The following is a 13,758-nucleotide window of genomic DNA, read 5'->3' as shown; positions in this document are numbered from 1 at the left end:
TTGGCAAGGGTACTGGAGTGGTTTGCCATTTCCTTCTTCAGCCCACTTTTGCAGATGAGGAAACTGAAGCAAACAAGGTGAAGTGACTTCCTCAGGGTCACATAGCTAGTAAGCATCTAGGGCCAGATTTGAATTCTGGTCTTCCTGACTCCAGGGCTGGCTGTCTATTCACTGCATCACCTAGCTGCCCTATTTTACTTTGTAAGGGACATTAACTCATTTGTGATGGACTTGGTGCCTGTCTTTCCATAGGTCATGGAGAAAGTGATGATCATCATTGTTAGAGGGAGTTTCTTCACCCAGAAATTTCCTAAACTGATGAAATCACAGGTACATCCATCTCTTCAGGTCGTTAGACACACTAGGCAGCTAAGTGGTAAAGTAGATAGAGTGTCAAACCTAGAGTCAGGAAAATCTGAGTTCAAATCCTGCCTCAGATATAGTTGTGTGACCCTGGGCAAGTCACTTAATTCCTCTCAGTCTCTGTTTCTTCATCTGTAAAATGAGGGTCATAATAGCACCCCCTTCACAGGACTGTTGTAAGGACAAAACTAGACATTTGTAAAGTGCCTTGCAAACTTCAAAGTGCTGTACAAATCATTATGAGAACAGAAGGACCCGAGTTGTCATTTGACTAGGGGCTTGTCAGCTGGCACAGAATTGGTTCAGGGTTGGGACTTTCTGCGGTTATTCACTCATTGGCATGGTCCATCCTCTATGTGAGCCCAACTACTTCAAGTTTACTGATTGAAAAAACCCTCCTTTCTTCTATTTTTTCATTTATTATTTGCAATAAATGCAAATGGAAACAGGGAGCAAGATGAATATAAAAATGCTGAGATGGAGCTGAGGAAAGGAGCAGTACAGAGTTGACCTTTATGTAAGTAAAGAGGATGAAACTGACCCATTACCATTAGGGATAATGAATACCTTAGAGCTACCTTGAATCAGTAGACACTATAGGGAAGAAGCACCAGTGATGGTGCCGCTGACTTGGCCCATAAGACACCCTGGAATTTATGAAGAAAACCCATCCCTTTGGCAGAGTTATCGCTGTTGAGGGCTGTTTACGTAGAACAACAGTATCATTTATCCTGGCAGCTACCAGCCTCTAAGAACCAGAAAGGGAAGTCCACTGCTGGTTAACCATAATGCTCTGAAGATTTCTCCAGAGCTCAATCATAGGATCACAGATTTAGAGCCAAAGGGGACCTTAGAAGATCATTTAATCCAAACATTTAATTTCACTGATGAGGAAACTATGATCTCCAAAGGTTAACTGACTTATCTAAGGTTACACAGGCAATAGGGTCTGAGCCTTGGGTTCTAGGACTCCAAATCTAGTACTCTTTCTACTGCACTACTCTGCTCTGAGCATTTTAGTTGAGCAGGCATTAAAGAGTTTAGTTCAGGGGTGGGGAACCTGCAGCACGAGCATTTTAGTTGAGCAGGCATTAAAGAGTTTAGTTCAGGGGTGGGGAACCTGCAGCATGTGGCCTTCTAGGTCCATAGATGCGGTCTTTTAACTGAGTACAACTTTTACAGAACAAATCTGTTTAATAAAGGGGTTTGTTTCATGAAGTTTGGATTTAGTCAAAGGGCCACACTTGAGGACCTAGAGGGCCACATGTGGCCTCAAGGCTGCAGGTTCCTCACCCATGGTTTAGTCCTTCAAGAAACCCCACCCAGGAAGCATCTGACACTCCAGTATTTAGCCTCAGTATTATAAACTGTGTGTTACCTTGTCCAGGATAGGGGTGACTTACAAGGTTAGATTTGTTATATCTTCTGTGTGTTCTGGAGTTCAGGTTTGCCTCATGGAGCCCTGTTGGTATTTTTGTGCTTTCAGTGGTGGAAAGAATAAGGACTGGAGGGAAATAGAGGTTGGTATTGATTTAGTTGAGTCACTGATGTGTCAGCAACCTGGCACGGAAGTTGGCATGAAGGTTAGTCCATTTCTAAATCTCTTGTCTGAGATACAAAATTTTAAACCCATCATGTTATCTATCAGTAGAGGGAATAGGATGGAGAAGCTATGATATCTTGCAATTTGAAGGATGTAGTAAAGGACAAAAATATAAAGCAAATTCCAGAGTATATAGTGGGGTATTAAAAAATGATTTGGGCTAAAAAAAAGATTCAAGAAGAGTTTAGATAAGAGCCATAACAATTTAGATAGCACCATAACTATATTTCTTGGTATATGCCTAATACTCTTGAGGGTTACATCATACATGGCAGTCAGCCAGCACACTCACCGTTATCATAAACCATCCTTCGACGGCACTGTCTGAGACTAGGCTGCACGTTTCACTTAACCCATTCGATTGGATGAGCATTTACTAAGTGCTAAACTGGGCATTATGCTGGGGGGTACTGGAGAAACAAGACAAAAACAAAACAATCTGCCATCAAGAAACTTACATTCTACTGGATGGAATAACATCTTTACTAACAGGTAAACATCATATATAAAAATAATAATAGGGGCCGGGGGAGGGGAGACACTAACAACTGGGGGAATTAGGAACAGTTTCTAGTAAGAGATGATATTTGAGCTTAGCCTTGAAAAGAGCTAGAGGGTTCCAAGAAGCTGAGGTAAGGAGAGGACGAATCCAGACACATGGGTAATATCCTCTACATCTGCATAGAGGTAAGCTAAGGAATGTCCTGTATAGGGAGGAGAAAGTAGGCCAGTTTGGTTGGGCAGCGGGGTGGTGCCATGGATAGAGCACTGCGCCTCAAGTCAGGAAGTACAAATCCAGGGGCAGATACTTCCTAGCTGAGTCTCTATTTGCCTCAGTTTTGTCATCTTGAAAATAGGGAGATTAATAACACCTATCTCCCCAGGGTGGTTGTGAGGATCAAATGACATAACCTTTGTAAAGTATAAAAGTAGTTCAGTACCTGGCATACAGTAAGCACCATACACATGTTGGCTACTAATCCATCTGGGAAGATAGGTTAGAGTCAGATGGTGAAGGGCATTTACACATCAAACTTAGGAGTTCAAATTTTGTCCTGGAGGCAATAGAGAGCCACTGAAGCTTCTTGCACAAGGGAGATGACATTTCTAATCTTAAAATGTCACTGATGAATATGTATGCATTTAAGAGCAATTTTGGGATGACACTTTTAAAATAGTATCACCTACCAGACAAAAAGCAGCATCGAACCATTGGCTTCTTGCCTACAGACTGGCTAAAAAAGGGAAAGCATCCTTTTTCCAAGTGGAGGCTGGTGATCTCAAGGGATCTGCCTTCCTAACAGATGAAATTCAGGAGTGGTCCAGGCACAGGGAGTCCACATTCAATAGAATCCTTAGGTGCCTGATGAAGCCAAGAGCTGTTCAGCTCCTTCTAGATGAACTGACCCCTGGCAGGGCTGGGGAACATTGTCTAGAGGCTTGGTTTTAGTTACTATGCCAGAAAATACGAAGGAAAGAAGAGGATGATAGGAAAACCAACAGCCTGGGCTCTTTGCCACTTTAAATACTAAGAGGGGAAAAAAGCCAACTTATTTATTGTACTAATTTAGAACATCATTATAAGGTACCTAGAGGCCCTAATGATACAATTATAAGGCATCTCAGGAACATTCTTGATGATAAACCAACATTAATGAGGTGCCTTACAATATAATTATAAGGCTTTTCAGTAATCACCTATCCTGATAATTCCACATCCTCTTCCTGTACAATGACTAATCATGGATGAGCCCAGAAAAAGGAGGAAACAATGGTGTACCTAAGGATTTGGTTCTTGGTTTCTCAGAACACTGGTGACTATAGGATAGGGACACGGCCATTGTACATCATGTGTTCCTGAAGTATAAAGTGAGGTTCTCTCTAGGTACTACTACCTCAATGGTCCACTGTGCCTCAAATGGTCAATTTTGGATGGTTGAAGGAATCTATGACAATAAATGTCACCATCAGGGGTCACTCGGTTCTATTTCTGCCTTGGTCACTGACTTTCCATAAGACTTGGGGGAAGCTGTTAATCCCCTTTGTGCTTTGTTGTCCCTTGTACTTGACAGGCAGTATACAGCAATGGATAGAAAGCTGGCCTCAGGGCTAAAATGAATTGGGTTCGAATCTTGCTTCAGATTTTTAATGGCTATGGGACTTGGGCAAATTACTTAACTTATATATACACCTCAGTTTCCTTGCCTGTAAAACAAGGAGGTTGGCCTGTAAGGTAACGTCTAGATCTATAGTAAGCTATATAATGTAGATAAATATAATCTATGTAGTTGATATTAACAATAATCTATCTAATCTATATTACATAATAGATCTATAATCCTAAACAGCAATAAGGATGCCAAACTGCATTGGGTAGAGGAATTTTCCCCATCTAGGAGTCTGCGATCCTCAGGGTGAGAGAATAATCACAGTCTTAGGGTTGGGTTGAACTCCTCCAACTCCTCACTCTATCCCAACTGTTCAGTCCTAGGGATTGTCCATTTCCCCCAAGTATTTTAACATTAAAAATAATGACTACATAGGTCCAGACACTAAACGCCCCTGATTCTTGTTTGTCATTTTGATGACTGAAGGTGCAACAAAGGGGATGTCGTCCTCTCAGGATGTCGAGACGGATGTTTCTATTTTAGTCCAGAGAGCAGTTTCATTTCAGGCCATCCATCCCAAGCAATGCTGACAGATGAACTTGACATATCCCTGTATCTAAATGTGACCCCAGAACGATCCTCTCTTGTTTGGTGTTTATTGCTTTTGTCTGATTTGTTCTTTAATGTTACAGGGAAATACTTTGTTCCTTGGCAAGAAGATTTCAGATTTAATAATCTTTCACGTGTGTCTGGTTGCATCCCAAATTGAAATGACAATTCAATCACCAGGACTAAGGACTCGGAGACCAGTGTCTGAGAATCACAAAATCCTCCACAGTCAAGTGGCTATTCTCATTTGGCATAAGAGGATAGCAAAGCACAGAGAGGCCTAGAGCCTTCTCCAAAGGCCCACAAGGGCTTTTCTAGGGAAAAAAGGAAATTTTCTTCTTGCTCCCCAACTTGTTAAAGGGGAAATCCAAAAATGTGGGACTTGTTCCCTTTCCTGGTGCCAGACGGTGGCCTTTGCTCAGCCTCAATCTCTAGAATTTACCCTTCCTAATTACCATTGGAATTAATAAAAACTCATCATTAATTGTTAAAAATGTGTAAAGAATGAGAAATAATAAGAGTGGTATAGTGTTTAGAGCATCAGGCCTGGAGTCAGGAAGACCTGAGTTCAAATACGGTCTTCAGGCACTAGCTGTCTGGGCAAGTCACTTAACCCTGTTTGCCTCAGTTTCCTCATCTGTAGAAGGAAATGGCAAACCACTCCAGTATTTCTGCCAAGAAAACCTCAAGTGGGGTCACAAAGAGTCGGAAGTGGATGAAAATGACTGAACAACACAATAAGAATTTATTAAGAGGTAGAGAATAAGAAACAAAATAAAGGTGCAGCCTTAAGGCCAGGAATATCTAAGTTCACACTACCTGTTCGATCATGATCAAATAACTTAATCCTTCAGAGCCTGAGCAACTCTCTAAGATGACAAATTACAGATGAGTGGCTAATATGCTTTGGTGAAGGTAGTCTCCCCACCAGAAATCTCCTACGCCAATGAACTTTCAAGTTGGGACAGGGATAAAGTACAGAATACGTTGAAGAATACAATGAAATGGAATTCAGATCAGTAAGTTCTGATTGGTTGTACACTCTACTCTTTTATTGGTTACTGAGCACTGGATTTGGAGTGCAAAAACCATTCTAGCTGTGTGACTTTGAGGAGGTCACAAACTCTCTGAAATTCAGGTTCTTCATCTGGAAATGGAGACATTAACATTTTGCACTATCTACTTCATAGGGTCGTGATGAGAATCAAATGTAAGTCCTTTGAACTGTAAAGCATTATATAAATTTGAGCTGTTATGACTGATGTATGCTCAGCTGTTCTGAGGAGCGTGGAGACAATTCACTTTTCATTCACATCAAAACACATTTCTTTTGCCTTGGAACATCTGGAAGACCATCTTTCCCAGTGGTATGCAAGCTTCTGCTCTGGTCCTGTCTGAGGCCAGTTCTGATCCAGTTGGGGTTCTCTTTGTTTTGGAGGTTTCTGTCAAACCTGGTCTTTCTCCCGTGAGTGCAATGGCCCACGCTGACAAATACTAGCAGCATCACAAATTGCTTGTTCTCACTGCTTGGCTTTTGAAGCCCTTCATAATCTGTCTCCTTCCTCTTTTCCCATCTTCTTACGCCTTTCTATCCTTCTCATCCAGTGACAATGACCTCTTTGCTGTTCCCCAAACAACACCCCCCATTTCCAGACTCCAGGCATTTTCTCTGGCTGTTCCCCATGCCTGAAAAGCTCCCCTTCCTCATCTTCATTTTGAAGCTTCTCTGCTTTACTTCCAATCTCAGCTAAACGCCCAGCTTCTTTGAAAAACATTTCTCCAGTTCTCCTTAACGCCTTCCCTCTGTGATTATCTCCAGTAATCCTGTATGCATCTTGTTTGTACGTAGTTGTTTGCTATGTGGCCTACCTCATTCGATTGTGAGCGTCTTGAGAGCAAGGCCTGTCTTTGGCCTTTCTGCATACCTCTAACGCTTAGCATGGTTCCTGGAACATAACATTTAACGCGTGCTAGTTGCCTGACTTACTTTCCTGGTTTATAGTACACCTAGTGGCCAATTAGGAAACCATAACAAGTGTTTCAGAGGTAGAAGACCTGGGTTCAAATACTGACTTGCTTCTCACAGCTAGGAACTGCTTGCTCCCTAAGGTTCTATGTCTTAGATTGTCATCAGCCAGAAAAAAAATGTGCATGCACTAAAGAATAAAATGTGCATGCACTTATTAACCAGTGTCCCATTACATTCGAAAGATGCCTAGTATCAGCCGATTGTTATAATGTGACCTTGAGATTAGACAGACTTAGAAATAGTTGCCCAAGATAAATTGTAATCAGGGTGTGCAGTGAAGAGAAAAAAAATAATGTTAAATTTAATCTTTTTTACTTCTAAAATATCCCCTTCATGCTTTGAGCAGACACTCAGGGGGATGTTCAGGCTGATAAAAAAAAAAAAGTTGGACTGGTAAATATAGGTCCTTATCGTAGAAGATTGTAATAAGGCCATCAGATTTCTATGTAAATCTGGTGAAGAAAATGCTGGTTTTGAGATTTGTAATATTGGGAAGAATGTGGCATTGGGGGTAGGGAGGTTTTGTCACTACTAGAAAGCAATGGGCCACGGTCAGGGCTGGCTTTGTATTCAGGGAAAGTAGATGAGTGATATTCATGTAAGGGATGTTAGAGGGGGGAATGAAAATTCCAAGTAGATCATCTCCAACCTTCCTTCTGACTCAGGGTTTCCATGATATTACATAGCATCCACTTCACCTCCAATTATGTGAGTAACAGATTTTCATTCTAAAAGTCACCACTTGAAGTTAAGGCACTGTCTCTAAAGGGACTTTCTTTTTTTAAGAGCAATACTTACCTGAAAGGGGAGGTCCATTAACACCTTTACTGGGAGTAGTTTCTTTGAGAATCTAATCCAAGACCACTTAGCCAATCATATTAAAAGCAGGCTGGAGGCTCTGGAGTGAATGGGAGGGCTAAGTTTTGAAACGGGTGGAAGAAAGCAGAAAAGAGTCTGGAAGGAGTACTTTTGAAGGCCAAGGAACAGTTTGGAGATGAGTGGGATAGGGAGGGGAGTGATTAAAGATGAGATCACCTGAGAACAACTTTTAATTATTTTACTATTTAGTTATTTTACTTTTTGGTAGGCAGAGCCAGCCCCATCCAAGTTAGCTTTAGTGATCTGTACCTATCCTGTGACTCAGGGTTGTTTCTAGATATTTTTTATTTCCACCTGAGATTTTATTCCTTGACCTTAAGCTTTCTCTCTCTCTGCCTGAGCCCCAGACAGCACTTAATGCCACACAAACCAATAATTTCTAGTGAAGGGGCCCTGAGGAACTTAGCTTTAAAGTCCACATTGACCACATCTTCTGCACAAATGCTAATGCAAATTGCTAGGCATTGTTTTTTGAACCCTGTCTTTCCATTACTCTTACACCACAATCCATAGTCTGCCCTATAAGGGATTATTCCTTATGTTTATAAAACCGAACAAAGGTACTTGATTCTTTTCAGTTATACTATTCACAGATTCTATTTTTCCTCTCTTCAGAGTCAAGTCTTTTCCTTTAATGTCTATTTAGAATCTAGTCTTTCTCTTTAAAATAATTTCTTAAATTAAAAAAATAATTTCTTAAAATTTCTTCAAAATAATCCCACATTTTATTATCCAAAATTGTCTTAAAAGCTTCCTGGGTATCAACCTCCTCCCTCAATAATAACCTTGATAGCAGCTGATAAAAAAGATTATTTTGAAAGAAAAAATAACAAAAATCACCAAAATTCTTTCTTTGCTTTTTCCTTTCTTCCTTCTTCCCTTCTTCCCTCTCTACCTCCCTTCCCTCCCTTCCTCCTTTTTTCCTTTCTTTCTTTCTTAATTTTGATCTTCCTTTCTCCCTTCCTGTCAGTCAGTCAATAAGCATTTATTAAGAGCCTATGTTCCAGGCACTGTGCTAAATGGTAGGTATATAAAAAGAGGAAAAAGACAGTCCCTAACCTCAAAAAGCTAACAATCCTTCCCCAATCCTTCCCTTTCTCCCTCCTTTCTTTTCTCCTTTCCTTGTTTCCTCTCTCCCTCACTTCTTTGCTTCCTTCTTCCTTTGCCTCCTCATCCTCCTCTTCTTCGTCTTCCTCCTCCTCCTTCTTCTTTGCCTTAAAAAATGTATGGCATACAACCAAATGACCAAACTCTGAATTATTAAAATAAATGATTGAAAATTTAAAAATAAGAAACAGATAACAGAAATTATATCATCATTGAATATAACAGTTTTATCCAGAATGTAAATTAACTGCCAAATTAAACCAAAAGAGTCCAGAAAGTACCGTTGTCAGCATGTAGCTAATATCTAAGAAAGAAGATTCAGCACAGAATTCAAGTCCAGGAGGAATTCCCTGAGGACAGTGAGGGCCTTCCTCCAAATGCTCCTGCTGGTGAGTGACAGCAATCTTCATCAGGACCCAGAACACTGCAGAATCTTCTGCCTGGAAGAGATCTGCAATCACTCAAGAGAATTTGGTCTATCTATACACATAGGAAATGGCAAGCAGATGAAGAAATGTCCCTTGCTCGGATTTCAACATGTATTTGGATAGACTGTAGAGCTTTATCAACCATATGTACATCTGGGACAGAAAGTACATATGAACAACAAGCCAGGCCCACAGTCGAAGAAAAGGAGAAGACCAGACTGGACTGCTTTGGGGAAGTTGGAAGGCAGTGTTACTGACCCTAGGCTTCTCATGGGAAGAAAAAGCCCAACTTTATGATATTTACATTCTTCTGGTGTTGCTTTATAACAGTGAGAAATAGAACAGAGAACAATGAAAAGGCCTATTGTGGGTGTGAAAGGCAGCAAAATATAACTGAGAAAAGAAATCTATAGACTAGGATTAAGGATGTTTTCAAGGTATCGTATAGTAAGAAGGGAGGAGGAGCTGGTTACATGATAAGAGCAAGGAATGACAGCCAGAGTGCTATGCTGGCACCTTGGATTTATTGGGAGAAAGTGAGGAAGGCACCGAAAGCATTGAGCAGACCACTTGCTAGTCAGTCAGTCAATAAATGTTTATGAAGTATCTACTACGTGCCAGGCTCTATGTTAAGCTCTGGGGATATTAAAAGAGACAAAAGACGTCCCTGCCCTCAAGGAGCTCCCAGTCTAATGGGAGAGAAAACAAGCAAGCAAATAAGTACAAACTATGTAAAAGATAAATTGAAAGTCATTAATCAAAGGAAGGCACTAGAATTAAGAGGGGTTTGGAAAAGCTTCCTGTAAAAGATGGAATTTTAGTTGGGACTTAAAGAAGCCTTGTGGCAAAATTTGAGGAGCATCTGGATGAGTCACATTGGATAGGCAGCATCAGAAAACCTGAGTTCAATCTTGATTCTGCCACTTGCTAGCTGTGTGACCTTGGGCAAATTTCAGGGACAAGGCAAGAGACCTTCATGTCCCAGTTTCCTCATGTGTAGAACAAAAGGGTCAAACTATCAACTTCCTAAGGTCCCCTCTTGCTCTGAGGGTATGATTCAATGATTTCTCCATCTTTTACTTATGTGATTGATTTTATAAAACAAAAAAGTAGGATTTAATATGTTTTCTAGCACATTGTGCTAGCCTGACCAGACCACAGGAGCCCTGTCTGACTGCCCTCCGAGGCAGTCGCCCTCAGGGCCTACCTGTGCCAAAGTTGGAAATCATAATCATAATAGCTAGAATTTGTACAGTGCTTTAAGGTTTACAAAGCATTTTACACATATTCCTTCATCTGAACCTTAGAACTCTGGGACATAGATGCTATTAATATGCCTTTTTCAGATGAGGAAACTTGGGTATAGAGAGGTCAAATGATTTGTCTAGAATCAATCAGCAATTAAGTATCTAAAGTAGGATTTGAACTCAGGCCTTACTCCAAGAACTACACTCTTTCCACTGTGCTACCTAACTTTCTAGGCAAAGTTTATTCTCACCTATCTTCCTTCCTTTGTTTAATGCCCCTCTCTCTAACAACCTGATGTCCTCCAGCCACCATGACCTGTAACTTGACTGTCTAGAGTCCCCATTGCTTGACTCATAGGAAGAAACCAGTCTCTGAACCTTCCCAAACAAAATGACCTCTCTCTCTCATTCTATCTCTCTCATTCCCTCTCTATGCCTCTTTTTTTTTTTTGGAGGGGGGGGGAGGCAATCAGGGTTAAGTGATTTGCCCAGGATCACACAGCTAGTAAGTGTCAAGTATTTGGTCTGAGGCCAGATTTGAACTCAGGTCCTCCTGACTTCAGGGCCAGTGCTCTATCCACTGTGCCATCTAGCTGCCCCTCTATGCCTCTTTCCCTTCTTTTTTTCCTCTCTCTCTCTCTCTTTCTCTCACTCTTTCTCTGTGTCTGTGTCTGTCTCTCTCTCTTTCTCTCTCTGCCCCCCTCAAGAATCTGCCATCTAATATGATAAACTCATTTGTACTGAAGTACCAAGAAAACCCTAAATGAGGTCACAAAAAGTCAAGCAGGACTGAAACACCTGAACAACAAGTTAATGGCTGATGATAGGTTTTTTTTGCTCATCAAATCATAGCATGTAGGAACTGTCTATTCCCCATAATAACAAAGTAGGCCCTAATTTCACCCTAGTACCCCTCTGTACAAAGCAACAAGGGGAGGAATTAGCAAAGTCTACATGTGTCTGAATGGTGAGGAGTTGGCATTCCAAGGAACCCAAGTGAAGGCAGAGAGTCCAATAAGGTCACAAGAGAGCTGAGAGAAGGAAAAAAAAAATTAGTGTGGCTTTAATTGAAAAAGGACTCATTTTCTCCGTTCTCTTCAGGCAGCCTGAGCACTTTGAATTAAACATGAACAGTCATTTATTTATCAAGTCTTTGAAAAATTCTTTCACCAAGTCCTTACTAATTTACATGATTCCCAGTTAAACCCTTACCAGGCTTCAGGTCAGGTAGTTTTGACAAATGAGCTGAAAACAGGCAAAATGTCCTATTTGGGTCTAGCTCCCATATAGGAAGACCTCATTATTGAATGCAGATCTTGTTTTAGGGGAGTTTCTCAGGGCAGTGGGAAATGCACTGCATTTGGAGTCAGATGGACCTAGAATTCAATCCTTGTTTTGCTACATAACATCTCTGTGGCCTTGGACAAGTCATTTAACTACATTGTGCCTCATGTTCCTTTCCTAAAAAATAAAGCAGTTTACTTGCTAGCTGTGTGAGCCTGGGCAAATCACTTAACCCTGATAGCCTCACCAAAAAGCAAGAACAAAAAAAAATAACAACCAAACAAAAAAATAAAGCAGTTGGACTATATGATCTCTTAGACAGGGGTTCTTAAACTTTTATACATCATGGACATCCCAGATTTTTCTGAAGGTATAAAATAAAACATATAGGATTATAAATTAACTATATTGAGATAAATTAACACTCTATTTAGAAAACATTACATAACTATCAAGTTGAGAAACTTGGGGAAGGGGGCGGTGGACAGTCGAATAACCAAAGCACAGTAGAAAAAGGTAGAAAGTAGAGTTTTCTACCAACATAGAAAAATCAGAGGCCTGGATAAATTATACACTATATAGAAATTGAGAATTGACTGTCTACAGGTATTAAAAGAACACTTCAAGGAGTGAGTAATTTGAAGCAGGAAGAAATATGGAAACATAATGAGGTATTTTAAAGCCTCTCTAATTTAAAAGAATTGTGTGGATTTGTTTTTTTTTTTCTTTTAAGGGCAATCTTATTACAGTATAATGTAATGGAAAGAATCTAGGACTCAGAGTTGGAATTTCCAGGCTCCAATCCCACTTTGATTACTTACGTGATCTTGGCCCTATTTCATTTCTAGGCCTCAATCTCCTCAACTATAAAAGGAGGGGATTGACTTAGATGATCTCGCAGGTCCTTTTCAGCTTATAGTCTTTGACCCTATGAATTGCTACAGAGATGCTCCAAAGATAGCTAATAAAAAGATGTTATCACTTTAGATAGAGGGACAATAATGCCTTAGTGGATAGGGTACTAGACACATAATCAAGAAAATCTGGGTTCATATTCTTCCTCTTATATTTATTGGCCATATGACCATGGGCAAGTCACTTAGTATCTCTATACCTCAGTTTTCTCATCTGTAAAATGAGGGTTTCTTTCTAGCTCTAAATCAATACTCCTACGATCCTTAGAGCAGGGGTTGTTAATCCATGAATTTTCTTTAATTTGATAATTATATAGTATTTTCTAAATAGAGTATTAATTTATATCTCAATATATTGTTAATTTACAATCTTATATATTTTGTTTTATGCTTTTAGAGACATTCTCAGGTGTCCATAACATGTAAAAAGTTTAAGAATCCCCATCTTAGAGGTTACATAGTCCAACTACTTCATTTCTAGAAAAGGAAAGGAGGAAAAAAGAAAAAAAAAGAAAAGGAAGGGAGAGGAGGGAAAGGAAAATCTAAGTCAGTTCATTTGGCTCCTTGCTGATAGCTCTGGTAAAAAAGTTTGGTGGGAGGAGGAGCTGAAGCTATTGACCAGAATGTGGCTTTGAGATTGAGACCGGATTTCATTTATCTGTGCAATCCCTTTGCAGCTTTGTGTTGGGTAAAGAATTCTCCTCAGAGCCCTGTAGTAATCATCTTTCTCAAGGTTTTCTCTCTTCTCCATTTTTTTAAAATCCATTTAGTTCTAGTGTGTACTCTATGTGAAGTCAAGTTCCCACCTCTACTCTTTCATCCCATTTTCTTCTGCTAAGGGGTTTTTAAACCTCAAAAGGCATTGGTTTTATTTGTGCCAACATTGATTGTGAATGGCTAGATCACCTCGAAGAGAGCAAAGACACGAACAAAGATGATTTGATTAACTTGTCTAATAAACTCTGATTTTAACTCATTTTTTCATAACAACTTTATTTTCTCCCTAAATTTGTTATTGATTTTGAATTCACAGTCTTCAGCATAATAATAAAATGCATTCTGTGCTCAGAGAGAAGAAAGGAGAGACAGGACAGATTGCTGCGTCTTATGACGCAACATTTATCTTTAACTAAATTGCCACCTAATGACCAATTCGTAAAGGGAAGATCAATATTTGTTAGTAGATG

Source organism: Phascolarctos cinereus, unplaced genomic scaffold (assembly GCF_003287225.1).
Source record: "Phascolarctos cinereus isolate Bilbo 61053 unplaced genomic scaffold, phaCin_HiC Scaffold_4;HRSCAF=312, whole genome shotgun sequence".
Lineage (NCBI taxonomy): Eukaryota > Metazoa > Chordata > Mammalia > Diprotodontia > Phascolarctidae > Phascolarctos > Phascolarctos cinereus.
This window is presented reverse-complemented; position numbering follows the sequence as displayed.